General features: G+C 29.6%; 1 non-coding gene across 1 annotated transcript; it reads left to right on the top strand.

The window, feature by feature from the left end:
* The first annotated feature begins 18,096 nt into the window (after window positions 1-18,096).
* Window positions 18,097-18,204, top strand: LOC131182689 (small nucleolar RNA R71). The gene has a single exon (XR_009150950.1). It is a non-coding gene; the product is annotated as a small nucleolar RNA R71 (small nucleolar RNA).
* The last annotated feature ends 2,742 nt before the right edge of the window (window positions 18,205-20,946 follow it).

The following is a 20,946-nucleotide window of genomic DNA, read 5'->3' as shown; positions in this document are numbered from 1 at the left end:
ATATAGTATTAGAGTTAGTTTTATTTCTTAGGATTACTTGTGAAAAGAATTGAGGAGTAAAAGTCAATGATCCTTATTTTCAATCCCTCAAATGATTTTTTCTTTGAAACATCATTATTATTGGCCTAAAAAATGTTTAACTATGATTTGGTATAAAGTTTTATAGTTTTGAAAGTTATGCAGAAAAAGTTTTCCTGGTATGCTAACTGGTTTGCTACTTATTTTGGTATGCTAACTGGTTTGCTATTTTCTCAAGTACGCTAACTGTTTCAACTCTGCACAACATCGCAGAAAACGACAAAATAACGGCTATTTTCTTGAAATTCGTATCTGTAACGTTCAAATGAGTTCTGCAACGGTAAAAAACGTTCCAAAGCTATAAATACACCTTCCTTTGGCCATTTTGCACTTAATGAAAGTCCCTCTACTGTTCAAAATCTTTAAAGCTTTCATTCAAAGTGCTCAAAGTGATTTATTGCTCATCATTGGCTTATTTACTCAACTCTTCTTTATAGATTCTGTTGTAATTGAGTGAGAGTGAGTTTTAAACACATTATTATCATTTGTGAGAGGTTATTCAAGCACCTATTAAAGCTTGGTTGTGATAAGTGTTTGGGATAACACTTGGTAGAAGTGTGAAGCTACTTGTAAAAGCTTTGTTGAGAAGATTTGTAAAGGGCTTTGTCTCTTGCCTTGAAAAGAGAAGAATAGTGGAGTGAAGACTCAAAGTGGGATCTTTGAGAGAGTGGATGTAGGCTAGTTAAAGCCGAACCACTATAAAAATTCTAGTGTTCATTTTCTCAACCCTTGCTCTTTACATTTTTGAAATTTAGCTTTATGAATGATATGCTTTTGCTGATATGAAAATTGATATCATATGCTGTTGATCTTGCTGCTATCTGAGAAAAATAGTTTACTGCAAAATCACGATATCCGATATATTCCGCTGGTTATCTCATTGTCAGTCGGATAGGATATCCGGTATAACGCTCTAGTTCTTTGTGATAAAAACGTATTCGCCATCGATATATTTACTGAATGCTTATATAGTCTGTTATATCAGTATACTGATTGCATATAAGTTAACCTTGAATCAACTTGTTAATTGAGTTATATTGTTCATATTTAGCATTAGTTAATTAAGTTGAACTTAGCTGCAATTTTCAAAGGTTTTGAGCAAGAACCGAAAATTGTTTTTAAAGTCCAATTCACCCCCCTCTTGGACATATTTTGGGACATCAAACGTAATTAATTATACTTGAAGTAACGTAATAATTATTATATACAAAAATGGAGGTAATCATACTTGTTTTATTTTTTTTTTTTTATTATCAATACAATCGTAATCGTCAGTACCACTACTCGGCCACCACTGTTACTATCACCATTATTCTTACTCTGTCACCACTACAATCACCACCACAACCACCACTACCACCACCACCACCATAATTGCCATCACCATCTTGTTAAAACCATCGCTATCACAATCACTTGACCACTGTTATCACTACTTAACTATATATTGTCACCTCTACCACCACCTGATCACTATCACCACTACTATCTCACCGTACCACCATCAACACTATCTAACTATCACTGTTGCCATTACCATTTAGCCACTATTACTACCAATTATTGTAACCATTATCACTTATTATTAATATTATAAATAAATTAAATATTAAAATAAAAATTATTATTACATTATATTACTTATATTTTTATTTTGCAATCAAATAAAGAAATATAATGACAATTACATTACAATTTGGATTGCATTACATTATGCTCTACCAAACATAACCGCAATTTAATAGTATTTGAATCATCTCCAAAAATGTAAATTCTCAAATTCAAATTCCAATTAAAAGTAGTTGTATCAAACAAATATATTATGATATTATTTTCAAATTACAAACATATTAACATTCAATGTCAAGCGATTAATTGAGTTATCGGATATATATATATATATATATATATTTATTTATTTATTTATTTATTTATTTATATTTTGAATTTTAAAAAATAACTTACAAAAGTAAGCCACTCGGTATCTTAAAAAATTACCAAATAACGTAAGATGACTAAAATTAATATAATTTAAAATAATAAAAATAATATACTAATAAACTTATTTTTAAATTTAAATTAAATGATATATATATTATTAAATACAAAATAAAATTACTTGTTATTAAAAACATAAAATATTATATTATTACAATTTCTATTAAAAATATTTATAAAATATAATTGATAATTATTAAAAATAAAAATTTAATTTATTTTTTTCGACATAGAAATATTAATATAAATTTAAATTGGATTCAACATAAAAAATATTATTCTTAATAAAATTTTATAGTATAATTTTAAAAATATGAATATAAGAAAAAAAATTAAATTATATTATTAAATTAAAATAATAAATAATTCATATACTGGACTAATTAAATATAAATTTAAATGGAGCTTGAAATTAAGTTAAAAATGGCATGTTTAATCTCCGTTGACTTAAGAGTAAAGTACATCAAATAGCCTATTTGTTTTAATTTTTTTTAAGGAAAAAAGTTGGTACAACAGCCATTGGAATAATTTATCTAGAATTTTGAATAATTTATTTTTTAAGTCAATATTCTTCCCATTATTTTTTACATACTAGCTAGTAACAGATATTATTTTTATTTATGAATCCGCATGGAATGTGAATAATAGCTAAGAGTTATGATATTAAAAGTAGATGAATACTTCATTAATTAGTTTAGACAATAATTGAAAAGAATAAAAAATAAAAAAGAAAGACTTTAGCTAAGAAATGAGGGACCTAATTAATGTTCTTAATTTTTTTTTCTGAAAAAAATCAAATTTACAACTAATTTTTTTAGTGGACTAAAATCAATTACTAATAATAAATAATTTTATAATTAATTCATGATTTTGATTTTTTAATAAAATAATATTGAGTAAAAATTTAATAATCAATTCACAAATCAATTACTATTAGTAACCCAAATATAACTGGTTGCAAACATTATAAAAACTTTAATATATGATTAGTAACCAATTTACTTAAAAATTATGAATCAGTTACTAAATTATAGAGTCTTTTTAAATTGGCTTTATAATTTAGCAACTGATTTTTACAATTAATTGTGATCAGTTGCTTAAATTCACAAAGGAAAAATACCATAATTTTTTCTTCTTTTTTTTTTTTAAATTTACAATCGATTATAAATCAGTTGCTATAGCAACTAGCAACTGATTTTTGCAACTTGATTGCTAATTGACGAAGGAAAATTTCCATTGATTTTTAAAAAATTAGCAAGAACCAGTTACTAAAATTGGTTACTAATTTATTTATGTAAACCACTACTCATTTTCTTTCATCACCGGTCTTTCATTTTCTTTCATCACCGGTCTTTCATTTTCTATTTCTCTCTTTCTTCTCTTTTCTCTTTTTTTTTTCCGCATCTTTTTCTCATCTATTTTGTTTTCCATTATTCAAATTTTGTTTCTTATTTATATTTTTAATCATCTTTTTCTTTCTCATATTTTTTTCGTTATTTTTATTTTTTTTTCGTTATTTTTATTTATTTTAGTTTTTTTCATAAAATAGAAATTTTTGTACAAATGTATTTCTCATTAGTAATTTATTTTTTATAGTAATTTTTGTTAATAATTAATTTTTTAATAATTATATAAATATGACAATTTTTAAGAGTACTAATGTTTTATTAATAATTTATTATTTTAGTAACTTTTAGTACAATTTATTTATGTGAATTTTTTATTTGTTATTTGAAATTTATTTTTTATAATTTTTTAAAATTAGTAACAGAAAATCAATTACAAATAACAATCGATTTCAATATATTAACAATCGATTCAGTCGATTACTAATATGGTTTTTTTTAGTGCAACAAAAATTATATAAATATGGAATTAATTGTATTATATAATATCCAAATTAAATAGAAAAATTGTAATTACTCCCACATTCATCCCAAATGGAATTGTATTTGTATTTGTCATTATAAAATAAGTATGAGTCTTGATTATAAAAAGCTCTTTTCACATTAAGTAAAAGTTGTATTTAATTTTTCATTCTAATTTTAAAGTAAAATTACATATTTGATACTTAATGAATTTTCAAAAGAAAAATCATATTATCCTTCATTTTATTTTATTTCCTATTAAATTAACTTCTTAATCCATTAATTCTTAAATGAAACAACTTTTTTTTACTTTTTAGAGATTAAAAATTATTTTATTTAAATTATTAAAAAAAATTAAACTATCAATTCACTAACATATTAATTATAAAAGATTATGTGTAAAATAATTTTGTTTCGATTATTATTATGATTATAATTGATGTAAATTTTATCATAATTAAATAGTAAATTATGTCTAACCTAATTCGGTCCAGTAATTAAAGATATTTCAGTCATCTAGTAAATCCAAATTTGAGCACAGTAGTTATTCACTGCTTACTCTGTAAATTGAGTTCATTCACTGTAAATATTTAGAGTATTTTTATGTTGATAAAAGTGAAAGAAATTGTGTTTAATATATCTAATAAAATAAAAAAAATTATTCTAAAATTAAAGTTAAACAATCATTTGATGTTAAGATATGAATACTGATTATTAATCTAAATCGATTAAAAAAATAAAATTTCCATGTTATCGATACCTAAAATAGAGGACAATTATAGACATTTCTTGAATCTAAAGGATAAAGCTTTCTTTACCAGACTTTTGACTTAATTAATCACTCTTTTAATAAAAATTTGTTTACAAGATAGTGCTCATGTGATGTCTTGAATAAAATAATAAAGTACAAAAAAGTAGGTATAACTTGAACAAAATGTATAAATATATTAGGTGTTAAGTCTCTCTCCTCTTTTTTTTTTTTCTTTTCTTATTTAGATCTATTCTTAACAGTTATTAGTGAATTTCTCATCAATATTACTCCTAAATTAATTATTTTTTATTTTTTTTACTTTTTTATTAAACTCTCAATTTTGTATTCATTTGAAAAAAGATATAAGTTTCTCTCCTTAGTTTTGCAGCTATTAGAAGTAAATCTAAGATTCTCTCCCTAATATAAGGATCTTGTTCTCTTCATTATTGGGTTTTATTTTCTTTCCTTGGTAGATTTGTTTTTATTTTTTGTAATATTTAAATGAACTCTTTGGCAATTCAAAATATAGCATAGATCATTAATTTCTTTTAGTTGGAGACTTGAAATCTTTAAGTACATGTATTGGTTTTATATCAATAGAGCCCATTAGTGCAGTTTGTTCCTCTATTGACGATTAATGTTGTTATCTCTTTTGTAAGCTATAAAGATAGAAACTTTCTAAAAGCACTCAAAAATGTTAAATTTAACAGCAAAAATTTCGATTAACAAATGTATAAAATTTGCTATCATAAATTTATGACAGCAATATATGAATTGATGCATGTTGCTATTACAAAATTGTAGTCGAAGATAATATAAGTAATTCTTGTTATATCTTTTTTGTATAACATTAGCAGCAATTGTTTAGATAATAAAAGTAATTATTATTATTATATCTTTTTTATATACTATTAGCAGCAATTGTTCTTATTACTATTATATGTTAGCTTTATAAGAAACAAAATTAATGTTACTATAAAATTTTTGCTGTTAATTCTAATATTTGTTATAGTGAAAAGTAGGAATTAATTTATTTGAGTTAATTAAATCAATTTGATAAATTAATTAATAAAAAGTACTATTTTAATTTGAAATAATTTATATTTAATTTATCGCTCAACTTAAATTTAATTTACATTTTTTATAATAAGTCTACAATTAATTTAATTTATAAAGTAACTCATTTAAATTTATTGAAAAACCGAATAAGGGATAGAGAAACTCCAACTACTCAAGTACGTCCTCTCATGCTCCCAAAATTCTATTTTACTGTTTTAAAATTAATATTTCTGTTACATATTTAGAAATCCCATTAAATTCTTTTCTTTCTTATTTAGATATATTAAAATCTTGAACTTTAATTTATGTTAAAAAAAAAAGCACTCTTTTTAGAATATGAAAAATAATTTTTTTCTAAAATTTCTCAAAAAAATATAATATGTTGATTTATATTTTTTTTATTTTATTTTCAATTAATAAAATATTTTTTTATAAAAAAATTCAAAATCTTAATGGATTCAAATAAAAATACATGTGCCTAAGTTTTTAAAGTAAAATTCAAAGCACTGAAAAAATGTATTAAGAAAAAAAATACTGATTTAACAAAAAATACTAAATCTTACATTAATTAATTTGCTAGTTGTTATAACCAGCATGTTGGATAGATTTTGTTTTTTTTTTTTTTAAATTATCAAATAAATCTAAAATATGGAATTCAAAACGAATAACACAAAACTATTTGAATTCTTTGTAATTTAGTAAACTTCTACTTTTACATGATTTTTTATATAATAACAATGTGAGGGTCGTGATAAATTTTAAGAGCATAAATAATTGTACTGAAAGAATCAAGCCTCAAGTGCAATTATGTGAACTCATTAGAACCACCAAAACCATTGTAAATACTGCAATTCCCATTGGTTTATATTTGATACATTAAAAGATATTAAAGATAAATTCCAAATAAAGGGAAAAAAAGAAAAGAAAGTATTGCACATATTGGAGATTACTTATATTGAAAGGTACATAAAGAGCACTAAAGCTCTTATTCATAAAAAAGTACATCAGGAGCATCAAAAGCTCTTATTCCACATTTGATCTCAAGAGGCATAAAAATAAGTTTAAAGCAACATGAGTTATTTTATCTCAAAATTAAACCAATATTACATAATAGTAATATGGTAAACAGTAGAGTTTGCTTCAGATGTTTTGGGCTTACTGATATATATTTGCCTCCAAGGACATCCAGGCTGATGTGCACATGTGCAAATTGCAATATTTGGGTTATTTCCAATCTGGGCATCACAACCTTGAGCAATACCACATTGAACATTGCCTCCTTGTGTATTACCATATGGGCCACAAAATTCTTGGGCATTTCCTCCCTGAGTATTTCTATCTTGTGCATTATCTCTTTGGATATTGCCTCCCTGGATATTACCATATGGGCTATAAAGCCCTTGTGCATTTCCTCCTTGAGCATTCCCACCTTGCCCATTGCCACCTTGAGCGTTTCCTCCTTGAGATAGTTTGATAACTGGCGGCCAACGACGTCAGCTTCACGGAGGATCCAACTCTATGAAGGTTCCAAGAACGATGGATAAACCCAAGATCCACTCTGAACGATGGATCACATGAAATATACATCGCGTCATGTGAATGATAGTTAAGAAGAAAAAAGAAAAAGAGCAAGACGACTTTGGGAAATATTGATATTAACGTTCCTAATTAAAATATTAATACTAATAATTCTATATCATTAACACAAAGAATTTATTGGTGCAGAGTCCTTTAGAATAAGAAGGAAACAAATAATTAAAACAAGTTGATAATTAATTATTATAATATAATATCCTTGATCTATAATAAAATTAAAAATAAAAAGTAACATTATCTCATAAAAAGTAGCATTAGAAAAGTATTCTATGAGTTGTAAAAAAAATTATAGAGTCAAAAAGTAATGCGCACACCCCTCCCCTCCTAATGGCTAAATCACATGCTTTGTAAACAATAATCTTTTAAATTCTTTATATTATTTTTTATATAAATAAATAATGTTATTTACAAAAAATATAATATGCTGATTTATATTTTTTTGTTTTATTTCCAATTAATAAAATATTTTTTTATAAAAAAAATTAAAAATCTTAATAGATTCAAGTAAAAATACATGTGCCTAGGTTCTTAAAGTAAAATTCAAAGCACCGAAAAAATGTATTAAGAAAAAAAAAATACTGATTTAACAAAAAATACTAAATCTTACATTAATTAATTTGGATAGAGCTTTACCAGACTTTTGACTTAATTAATCACTCTTTTTATAAAAATTTTATCTGCAAGAAAGTGCTCATGTGATGTCTTGAATAAAATAACAATTAAGTATAAAAAATTAGGTATAACTTGAAAAAAATGAATAAATATATTAGGGGTTGAGTCCCTCTCCTCTCTTTTTTTTTTCTTTTTTCTTTTAGATCTCTTCTTTAACAGCTATCAGTGAATTTCTCATCAATAGTTACTCCTAAATTAATTATTTTTTATTTTTTTATTAAATTCTCAGTTTTGTATCCATTTGAAATAGATATAAGTTTCTCTCCTTAAATTCGTAGTCATTAGAAGTAAATATGAAGGGTCTTTTTCTCTTCATTACTGGGTTTTATTTTCTTCCCTTGGTAGATTTGTTTTTATTTTCTGCAATATTTAAATGAACTCTTTGACAATTCAAAATACTGCGTGGATCATTGATTTCTTTTGGTTAGAGATTTGAAATCTTTAAGTATATATAATAATTTTCTATCAATAGAGCCCATTGGTGCAATTTGCTCCTCTATTGACGATTAATGATTTAATCTCTTTTGTAAGTTATAAAGATAGCAAGTTTTCGAAAGCACTAAGAAATGTTAAATTTAGCAGCAAAAATTTCTATTGCCAAATGTATAAAATTTGCTATCATAAATTTATGGCAACAATATATGAATTGATGTATGTTGCTATTACAAAATTGTAGTCATAGATAATAAAAGTAATTGTTGTTGTATCTTTTTTATATACCATTAGAAGCAATCGTTCATATTGCTGTTATATATTAGTTTTATAAGAAACAAAATTAATGTTGTTGTAAAATTTTTACTGTCACTTCTAATATTTGTTGTAGTGAAAAGCAGGAATTAATTTATTTAAGTTAATTAAATAAATTTGATAAATAAATTAATAAAAATTACTATTTTAATTTGAAATAATTTATATTTAATTTATAGCTCAACTTAAATTTAACATAAATTTTTTTATAATAATTCTACAATTGATTTAATTTATAAAACCACATAATTTTAATTTATAGATTTTTTTTTCTTCACATATATAAAGTTGGCACAAGAACCATATTGAAAATAATTTATTAAGAATTTTAGAGAAATAAACTAATTATTTTTTAAGTCAATGTTCTTCCCATTATTTTATTCATATTAGTTACATATATTATTTAACTGATGAAGTCACATGGAATCTAAGTAATAGCTAAGAGGTATTATAAATCAATTGACTTATAAATATAATTATTCAGTAGACGATGACTTCATTAATTAATTAATTACTTTGGACAATAATTGTAAATAAAAATAAAAAAGAAAGACCTTAGCGAGGATAAGTGACTTAGTGCTCTTAAAATTCAGGGAATTGCATAACATAATATCCAAATTATTTTTTTTTTTACATTAGTAAAACTAATAATTCATATAAAAATAATGTAAAAAATTTGAAAAATTTGATAGTATTGATAGGGTATATAGATTGATTAATAGGTAGATATCACGCTCCACTCTTTAACTCTACGATTTTTTACGAGTCCAATCAGATAATCTTTTAATTTAGATATTTTTGTAGAGCACTTTTCTCTTAGAAATAAAATATCTCACCAACAAAAATAAATAATATCTTCATTAAATGAGAGAAAACGCCACAAGTACACTCAAGATTTGCCAACAATGATAAATTTGAGGATTTATTTATCCAATATCTATCAACAATGATAAATATGAAGAAATAAGCTTAAAATATGTTATAAATGGATACAGATTTGAGAGTAATTAGAAAAAAATAAATAAAAAATATTAATAAAAAAGGAGGGAGAGTTTCCACCATATAAAAAAAAAAAAAAAAAAAAAACTCAAAACTAAAAAAAATCTAAAAGAGCAAGAAAAAAATGAAGAAAAAGAAAACTTCTTATAGAAATTATAATCTCATTTTTATTACTAGCTAAAATTATTGTTTAGATTTTTTTTTTTTTCTCATTTTGCTTATAAGTAGGCAACATTTAAGAAAAAAATTATTCATTCATTGAAATAGAGTATGATGAGTCAACAAAAGAGATAACAATTTTAGATAAATTTAATATTGTTTCATATGAGATTGATTTTACTCAATTTACACATCTTAAAAATTTTTATAGCCTTTTCTTACATGTGAATTGGTGTAAACAAAGATATAAATGCGTGAATTTTATTTATTTTGCACGTGAATTTTAATATATAATTTATTTTGAATCAAAATCAGATGAATCCAAATAAAAATTTTCCAAAACTATAACCGCAAAGAAAGCATGAGAAAGTCTATAAATTCACCGATCATACGTTGGTGCAGACTCCAAATCATCATCTTAATGAACTAAGATGAGGAAGCTTGAACTATGGGTAGAGAATCAAGCCAAAACAGAAAACCCTTTAAATTTCCGCAGACTGATGGAGAACTGAATATTGCATATCCCATCTGAATATTAATTATGAACAATGATGTGTCCCAACCGCAAGTGCACGGGTCGTTCAAATAGTATAGAAAAAATATCGTTCCCACGAGGAGTTGTGTTAATGATTGAATTTTTGATATAAAATAAAATATGTTAAAATTGTATTTTAATCAGATTAATAAAAGAAATTTGGGAATTTAAAGCTTAAGGTATGAAAATGCAAAACTAAATTCAAACAACGACTAATTTAATAATTCGCAAAATAAAGAAATTGATAATATTAATAATGAAAATTAATAAAATGAGATTAAACTAAACACTCAAAAGTAAAATTCCAAGCAATAATTGATAAAAGACGATTCTGGAGTTAAGGGTTCATATTTAAGTCATTTTAGGATTTTCCCTAGCTAGCCCAATTCATGAAATTTATGGGTTTAATGAAGATTAATTCTAAAATCCTTTGAAAACTCTTTCGAGTGAGACAAAGAGTGCCTTAATTAACTTAATCCTACTTTCGTGGAGTTAAAATTAACCAAGACCCATTAAGTTCTTTAATCAATCTATTAAAATCCTCTTAACCCTTAGTCTATTTCTATATCTAAGTTAATTAAGTCCAACTTCTTGATTAACTATCACTTGGTTTTCTCCTTTCGGTGCTTCAACAAAGGATTAAGAACATAACTTAATGGGGCCCTTCATTAAGCATGTGAATAAGCACACAAGAAATGGATTAAACCTCATAAATTCATTAAATTGGAACTAACCTAGTTCAAATCCACAAAAATAACTAAAATATTACATCCCTTACTCCAGAATCAAATTAAACTACTCACTATCCATAATGCTTACAAGATATTATGAGTTTAAATGGAAATAAAGCTTCAATCTAAGCTAAGAAACAAGAAACTAAACACTAGAAATGTAGGGAAAATATAAGGAAAGAAAGAAATCTGCAAATCTTGGTTGAAAATGGTGTGGAAGGTGAAAGTGACTCTTCAAATTCTGCCTCTCCTCTCCCTTTCCTTTTCTGCTCCTTGTCCACCCCTTCTAAAATGGGAAATGAGACTATTTATAGCATTTTTCTGACATGGAGCCCTAAAATGGTGTGTTCTAGGAGGAATTATCTGAGGGAATCTTCTGCCAGCTCATTAATGAAACCTTTATGGGACTGCATAAGTGGACTGCATAAGTTATGCAGTCCCTTATGCAGTTTCCGGCTGGTTCTGGTTCACTTATGCGAAACTGCATGACTTGGTGCATAGGTCATGCACAATTCCGTGAGAGTGCATAAGGGAGGCGTGAATGTGCATAAGCTATACAGTCTCTTTATGCACATTTCGGCAGGTATTGGAACAGTGATTTTTCTCCTTATGCAGATCTGCATAGCTTATGCGGCAAGTTATGCACAATTTGGTCAATGCATATTTCAGCTTGAAAACTTGTTTTTGACATCTTTGGCTGTAGAAGTCACTCCTCAATGGCAAAATTTCTCTTCAGTCCTTCAAAAACACCATTTTTCCTACAAAACAAAGTAAAAATTACAAATTAATCCAAAATCGACAATTATGAAAAACTAACTAAATAACTAATGAAATTAGCTAAAAATAACTAATAATAAAATAAAATGGCTATGAAATTAGACCTAAATGACTATGCAAAATGTATGCATCAAATACCCCCAAACTCAAGCTTTTGCTTGTCCTCAAGCAAACTTTAAAATGTGATGCAAATTTTTTAGGGGTGCCTTATCCAAAGAGCTATGAAAATCACCTATTAAAGTAACTTAACAGCCCTTTAGTCATACCAGCAATCCATATACCCATCCTTCAAAATGCAAGGAATTTAATGCTTATCCAAACTTTCACCGCTTAGCCATCAAGTCAATTATCATTCAAAATCCCCAAACCAACCAATCAAAAGAGAGAGTCATGCTCAAAAGGAGTTCTAGGACAATCAATAGGCAAAGTGTCTCTATATAGAATGATGGAATTAAATGAATGAATGGATAATTTTCCAATCCCATAGGCAAATTCCCTACTCCTATCTCCACTAATGTAGCAAATACTATCAAGAGATCAAAGGTCTTTTTAGGGATGTAATGGGGCCATGGGGTTCAAGATGAGGCTAAGAAGAAAAATGGGTAAAAAGGATTCAAAGCATGAGAATATTTCCAATCTTGACAACATAAGGCACATTTCTTTTTTTTTTCTCTTTTTTTTTCTTTTATTTTTTTTATTATATATATATATATATATATTTATAGAGGAGAGAAATACACAATGAGAGTTGTCAAGTGCTAGCATATTTTATAAAACTCATAAAGATGAAGGGACAATTTGATACTTTGACTTGTATTTTGCATTTTCTTTTGATGATTGTCCCTAAAATTGCCACTCCCAAACTCATTTCTTTTAATACTTTGGGTGGATTTCTTTCAATTTGAATGACAATAATGAAAAGCACATATACTAGCACTTTTACAAGATGACAAGCATTTCTTCTCCCTTTTATTGTATATTTTTTCTTCTTTTTTTTTTTTTCTTTTCTTTTTTTTTTATAAAGTATACCTAATATTCAATTATCCTCATGAAAAGGGTTGGAGTGTTTGGTTCATTGGCTAGGTAGCAACAAGGGTTTCAAGGAAAATCAGGAATAAAAAGGCTCAAAGGGGTTTGCAAGGGTCAATTTTAATTAGGAAAAAGGGCCAAAGGTTTAAAATAAGAAGGTTTAAATCAAAGAATGCCTAATCATCTCTCTTTTCAAGTACAAGCTAGTATTTCGCCTTGAAAGGTTTAGAAAATTTGTTCTAGGATTGGTGAGACATCATTTGACTACCTTATATCCAATAACTCCCTCTAAGCATTCCAATCTCCAAAGGACTAGTTGGGTGGCTTTTTGGCTAAGAAGATATAGGCAAGGGATAGACACTTCAAAACCTTGCACCTCTTAGGAAACTTTCAATCCACAAACCTAACTAAAAGGTGAGTCAAATCACTCTCATAGGCACATTTTCAATACTCAAGGGATTTGGCAAAAGATTTTAATGCATGATGCATGATTCCTAAAAGTGAACAATGCATTAACTAAATGGGGGAAATCTATTTGTCTATTTGTATATGTGCTAAGTGATGTATAATGTGTATGTAAATGTGTAATGTGTGTGTAAATGTGGATGTATATGTAAAATATTTACAATATATGTAAATGGAATGGGATGAGATGCTCCTATACTCAAAATGTGAAAAATGAAGCAAAAATAAAAATGTGCACCCCCAAACTCAAAATCAGACATTGTCCTCAATGTCTCAAGCAATGCATTATCAAAACTCAAAGCAAATAGTAATTACCAGGAATTGTGAAATGTTAAGAGCAAAAAGAAAAGGTTACCTGGTATAGAGCAGATGAGAATTCAAGAGATAATGGGAATGCATGAAAAGCTGCACAGGTTATGCAGAGTAAAGTGCTGTCCAGAATAGGTGCATAAGGGAGTTGCATAAGCTGTGCGGTTCTGCATGAGTGGCAATAAGGACTGCACAGGCTATGCAGAACATTTGCATGAGGGAATGACAGCCTGTGCAGATCTGCATAAGTGGCATAAAGGGCTGCACAGGCTATGCAAGATAATTGCATAAGGAATTCACAGCCTGTGCAGTATGTGCAAAAGGAAAATGGGTGCCGAAAACAAATTTTGATTTGAACAAGACATGTGTAAAACTGCATAAGGGGAGAATGAGTGTGCATAACTTATGCACTCTCTTATGCAGGTTTTGGTGGAAGATAAAGAGTGTGAAAAACTGATTATGCAAGAGTGCATAGCTTATGCGCTGACTTATGCAAGTTTCGGCTAAAAATGGAAGTGTAGGAATTGTGGTCATGCAAGAGTGCATAAGCCGTGCACTCTCCTTATGCAAGTCTCGGCATATTTTTTTTTTTTTTTTTTTTTTTGAGAGTGTGGTCATGCGGAAGTGCATAAGTTATGCACTCTCCTTATGCAAGTCTCAGCAAGTTTTGGTTTTCAGAATTTGTGGTTATGCGGAAGTGCATAAGTTATGCACTCTCCTTATGCAAGTCTCGGCAGGTTTTAACTTTTGGAGAGTGTGGTTATGCGGAAGTGCATAAGTTATGCACTCTGCTTATGCACTTTTCGGTGGGTTTTGGAATCCAGAATTGATGGTTATGCGGAAGTGCATAAGTTATGCACCCTGCTTATGCACTTTTCGGTGGGTTTTGATTTTCAGGGTTTGTGGTTATGCAGAAGTGCATAAGTCATGCACCCTCCTTATGCAGGTCTCGGTAAGTTTTGGTGTTTGGAAAATGTGGTCATGCAGTTGTGCATAAGCTATGCACTCTGCTTATGCACCTCTCGGCAAGTTTTGAGATTTTGGGTTGGTGGTCATGCAGTTGTACATAAGCTATGCACTCTCCTTATGCACTCCTTGGCAGGTTTTGGAATTTTGGGTTTGTGGTTATGCAGAAGTGCATAAGTCATGCACTCTCCTTATGCAGGTCTCGGCAGAGAGAGAAAATCAGAGTTTTTGGTCATGCGGAAGTGCATAAGTTATGCACTCTGCTTATGCACCCCTCGGCAGGGAGAGAAAATGAAGAATTTGAAGTTATGCAAATGTGCATAAGTCATGCACTCTGTCTATGCAGGTTTCGAAAAATATGAAATTTGACAAAATTAGGCTATGCAGAGTTGCATAAGCTATGCACTCTTCTCATGTACTTTGCAATATGAATGAAAATGGCAAGAATTGTGGTTATGCAGGATTGCATAAGCTATGCAGTTGCTTATGCACAATTTAACAAGATTAAGATTGCAATGGAACATGATTTGCAAGTGTGAAAAATACCCTAGAATGAAGAAATATAATTCCATGAAGCATAAACCATGAGAAATTTTCACCAAAAACACATCAATATATACAAAGTTCATCAAAAATGCATCACACAAGCTTGTAGAAGATGGATCCTGCATAAAAGGCATTTGTGACCCATGCCATTTTAACTCAAATTCTGCAAATCAACATTTAGCACATTAAAACTCAATAAAATCTGCATAAAGTTGTATCTATTCACAAATGATGAACTCCCCAAGTCATGCCAAGAAAAATGCAGCATTTCCACCTTAAATCCCACAACCCAAATAAGCTCATAACTGCAAAAATGGCTCACTTACCACCATATTAACATTAAAAGCACATTTACTTAAAAGTTACACACCCAACCTCACCAAGAACGTAAGCCATCTACTGCAGACACCCTCTTTGCTGCAGAATGTCATTTTTTTGCTCTGCATAAACCAGGTAGCAACCCAAGGACATAATTCATCTGCTGCAGACCTTTCCTTGCTGCAGATTTCATTTTTCCTCTCTGCATAAACCAGGTAGCAGACCCTGCACTGGTTATGCAGAAAAAATCAATCAATTTGTAGGAGATTTAAAAAACATAATTTCAGGTTAAGGGTCACTCCCCAGCAGTTCACCAACCTTCCTCCATTGAAATACATCTACAAGGGACAAAATTCAACAAATGTCAAAAATTGAATCTGGGGAGATTCAAGATAAAAACAAAAGTAATGAAAGTAAAAGTAAATCAGCAAAATAAAAATAAAAGGACTTGGGATGCCTCCCAAGAGGGCTAATTTATAGTCCTTAGCTGGACTTTTGTCATTTTTCATGGTGGCTGGAATTGGAATTTATTGCCTCTGTTTTCAATAGGTGCTTCAATGAATCTATACTTCATTTTCTTTCCATCACATGAGAAGATCCTTGTTGCTTTGTCTAAAAATCCGACCATTTCTTTCTTGACAACCTTTGGTGTATCTTTTTCTTTGAGAGATGGTTGCTTGACCTCACTTTTCTCCACTTGCTCAAGTTGAAAGATTGATGCCATATGACAAGGTGGATTACCCTTTAAATGTTGTGCAAATGCAGCCTCTTTTGGATTTTCATCATTGATACTCCCTTCATGGATAAGACAACTTTCAAGAGAAGCCTTCAGATAGCTCTTTCTAAAGTGCTCTTTTACTAACTCATCAACTATATCAATTCTCAAACAAGAGTCTACATCTTCATGTTGCTTCTTCTTATCATTGCCAATATTGAAGACTAAATGATCCTCTCCAACTCTGAGAGTAAGCTTCTCACCTTTCACGTCAATCAAAGCACCAGCTGTAGCTAGGAAAGGCCTCCCCAAAATGATTGGGATATTAGAATCCTCTTCCATGTCCAAGATGACAAAGTCAACAGGTATATAGAATTTCCCAACCTTCAGAGGCACATTCTCTAAAATCCCTTCGGGATACTTAATTGATCTATCAGCTAACTGAAGAGAAATGTGGGTTGGCTTAAGATCTCCCATGTTGAGCTTCTCATAGATGGAGAGGGGCATAAGGCCCCTAAATCACATAAAGCTTTTATAGAACATGATTCCCCAATGTGGCATGGAATTGAAAAACTCCCTGGATCCTTGAGCTTTGGAGGAAGTTTTCTTTGGAGGATAGCACTGCATTCCTTAGTTAAGGCTACAGTCTCATAATCTTCAAGTCTTCTTTTGTTTGAGAGAATTTCTTTCAAAAACTTAGCATAAGAAGGCATTTGGGAAAGAGCATCAATAAAAGGCACATCTATATATAGCTTCTTTAAAACCTCTAAGAACTTCCCAAATTGCTTATCAATCTTGGCTTTTTGAAATCTCTGTGGAAAGGGAAGCTGTGGCTTGTAAGGCTCTGGAGGTATATATTTCTCTTCTTTCTCTCCAACCTCCTCTTTACCTTTTCTTGCACTCCCTTTTTCACTCTTTTGTTTTTCATCTCTCTCAACATCTTTCTCATTTTCTCTCTTCTCAACTTTTCACTCTTCTCAGTATGCACTATTTTACCACTTCTCAGTGTGATGGCATGACATTGCTCCCTTGGATTTTCTGTTTGACTAGGAAGTTTCCCCATAGAATTGGTACTTGATGAGCATGCTTGTTGTGCAATCTGATTTTCCAGCATCCTATTGTGTGTTTGCATTTGTTCCAGCCTTGCTTTCATCTCTCTCAACTCTTTATCACGCTTAATTTGATTAGCAAGAATTTGTTGTAATAAAGCCTCTGTGGTGGAACTTTGTTCTTGCTGTCTTGGTAACGGTGCAGGATTTGCATTCTTTTGCTGAAAACTAGGTGGTGGTTGCCTAGGTTGTTGGTATTGATGCTCTTGTTGTTGTGGTGGAAAGTTCTGAGTTGAAGCTTGATTTTGCTGATTCTCCCATGAAAAATTGGGATGATTTCTCCAAGCATATGAAGGATAATCTACTCCACAGCTCATTGTTCCTTCTGCATAAGTAACTTGTTGAGAACTTCCAGAACATGATGATGAACTGACTAGCATACTTAAATCCTCCATTTTCTTAGCAAGGACATTAGTGAGTGCATCAAATTTGGCATTGATCATGTTGAATGGATCAAGCTCATACATTCCAGCAACTTGCCTTTTTTGAGTTGGAGTTGTCGCTCTTGGACTACTCCATAGATGACTGTTCTTTGCTATTTTCTCTAATAACTCATAAGCTTCATCTTCATGCTTAATGATGAATTCCCCTCCAGTTTGAGCATCAATGATTCCTCTGATAGCAGGAGTGACATTTGTGTAAAAATTCTGGTTTATCATCCATTTAGGAATGGCATGATGTGGACATTGTCTCTCCAATTCCTTCCATCTCATCCATGACTCATAATGAGTCTCATCTTCTCTTGGTCTAAAAGCAATCATTTGATTCCTCAACTCTTGAGTTTTTCCAGGTGGAAAGTATTGGGTAAGAAATGCATCAGTGAGCTGCTCCCAATTTGTAATTGAGTTGTGAGGTAAAGAATCAAGCCAATCCAATGCTCTATCTTTCAAAGAGAATGGAAACAATTTTAGCCTTGCTACATCATCAGATACTCCTGGTTGCTTTTGCATGTCACAGATCATAACAAACTTCTTAAGATGAGTATGAGGATTTTCTGAAGGATGACCTCCGAATTGATAATTCTGAATCATTTGTAGTACTCCAAAATCCATCTTATAACTATTTGCATCAATTCTTGGTCTTGCTATACTCTCTCTTAAATCATCAAAATGAGGAAATGCGTGATCCATCATACTTCCCTTAGGCACATTAGCATTTACAACTTCTTCACCATGAGCTGCATTTTCATTGTTTCGATTATTTTCAGCATTATTACCACCGATTCCAACTCTTTCTTCAACCATTTCTTGTTCAATTTCAGCTGCTCTCAAAGCTTCTTTTCTTTTTCTGGTTTCTTTTTGTTGGCTTTACAAAATTTCTCAATTTCAGGATTAAACAATAAGGATGTGTCACTTGTGCTTCTAGCTCTTCTCATAAAAGATTAAGAGTACCTGAAAAAGAACAAACAAACACAAAATGAAAAGATAACAAAGATAAAACTATAAACAACTAAAATAATCAAGAATTCAATCTTAAACAAACAACTCCCCGGCAACGGCGCCAAAAACTTGATGTGTCCCAACCGCAAGTGCACGGGTCGTTCAAGTAGTATAGAAAAAGATATCTTTCCCACGAGGAGTTGTGTTAATGATTGAATTTTTGATATAAAATAAAATATGTTAAAATTGTATTTTAATCAGATTAATAAAAGAAATTTGGGAATTTAAAGCTTAAGGTATGAAAATGCAAAACTAAATTCAAACAACGACTAATTTAATAATTCGCAAAATAAAGAAATTGATAATATTAATAATGAAAATTAATAAAATGAGATTAAACTAAACACTCAAAAGTAAAATTCCAAGCAATAATTGATAAAAGACGATTCTGGAGTTAAGGGTTCATATTTAAGTCATTTTAGGATTTTCCCTAGCTAGCCCAATCCATGAAATTTATGGGTTTAATGGAGATTAATTCTAAAATCCTTTGAAAACTCTTTCGAGTGAGACAAAGAGTGCCTTAATTAACTTAATCCTACTTTCGTGGAGTTAAAATTAACCAAGACCCATTAAGTTCTTTAATCAATCTATTAAAATCCTCTTAACCCTTAGTCTATTTCTAGATCTAAGTTAATTAAGTCCAACTTCTTGATTAACTATCACTTGGTTTTCTCCTTTCGGTGCTTCAACCAATGATTAAGAACATAACTTAATGGGGCCATTCATTAAGCATGTGAATAAGCACACAAGAAATGGATTAAACCTCATAAATTCATTAAATTGGGACTAACCCAGTTCAAATCAACAAAAATAACTAAAATATTACATCCCTTACTCCAGAATCAAATTAAACTACTCACTATCCATAATGCTTACAAGATATTATGAGTTTAAATGGAAATAAAGCTTCAATCTAAGCTAAGAAACAAGAAACTAAACAATAGAAATGTAGGAAAAATATAAGGAAAGAAAGAAATCTGCAAATCTTGGTTGAAAATGGTGTGGAAGGTGAAAGTGACTCTTCAAATTCTGCCTCTCCTCTCCCTTTCCTTTTCTGCTCCTTGTCCACCCCTTCTAAAATGGGAAATGAGACTATTTATAGCATTTTTCTGACATGGAGCCCTAAAATGGTGTGTCCTAGGAGGAATTATCTGAGGGAATCTTCTGCCAGCTCATTAATGAAACCTTTATGGGACTGCATAAGTGGACTGCATAAGTTATGCAGTCCCTTATGCGATTCAGCTGGTTACGTTCACTTATGCGAAACTGCATGACTTGGTGCATAGATTATGCACAATTCCGTGAGAGTGCATAAGGGAGGCGTGAATGTGCATAAGCTATGCAGTCTCCTTATGCACATTTCGGCAGGTATTGGAACAGTGATTTTTCTCCTTATGCAGATCTGCATAGCTTATGCGGCAAGTTATGCACAATTTGGTCAATGCATATTTCAGCTTGAAAACTTGTTTTTGACATCTTTGGCTGTAGAAGTCACTCCTCAATGGCAAAATTTCTCTTCAGTCCTTCAAAAACACCATTTTTCCTACAAAACAAAGTAAAAATTACAAATTAATCCAAAATCGACAATTATGAAAAACTAACTAAATAACTAATGAAATTAGTTAAAAATAACTAATAATAAAATAAAATGGCTATGAAATTAGACCTAAATGACTATGCAAAATGTATGCATCTAACAACAATGGTCGTAGAGGGAGCAAGTATCTTCATTAAGATTTATTGATTATCTATCTTAAAAAAAAATAATAATAATAATAAAAATCATTCCAGGGATGGTAATTAAACAAAATAGCCACCATGGAAGTGGACAAAATAGCCATAAACGCCTTGAAAACCACCATAAAGGTGGGGAAGAAACCTACAAAAGTTGGAGGAAGAAACTTTAAAAAAGTGGAAAAGCGGTATCTATAAATTATTGAGACATCCAACAAAAGAGAAAAGAAGATAAATAAGTAAAAGGAGAAATTAAATATGGAAATAATTATGGAAATAATCTGATAGAAAGAGATTATTATCATTATTATTACTAGAAATTATTATTGCTCACATAAATGTTGAC

The sequence above is a fragment of the Hevea brasiliensis genome, chromosome 8, assembly GCF_030052815.1.
Source record: "Hevea brasiliensis isolate MT/VB/25A 57/8 chromosome 8, ASM3005281v1, whole genome shotgun sequence".
NCBI lineage: Eukaryota > Viridiplantae > Streptophyta > Magnoliopsida > Malpighiales > Euphorbiaceae > Hevea > Hevea brasiliensis.
This window is presented reverse-complemented; position numbering and strand designations above follow the sequence as displayed.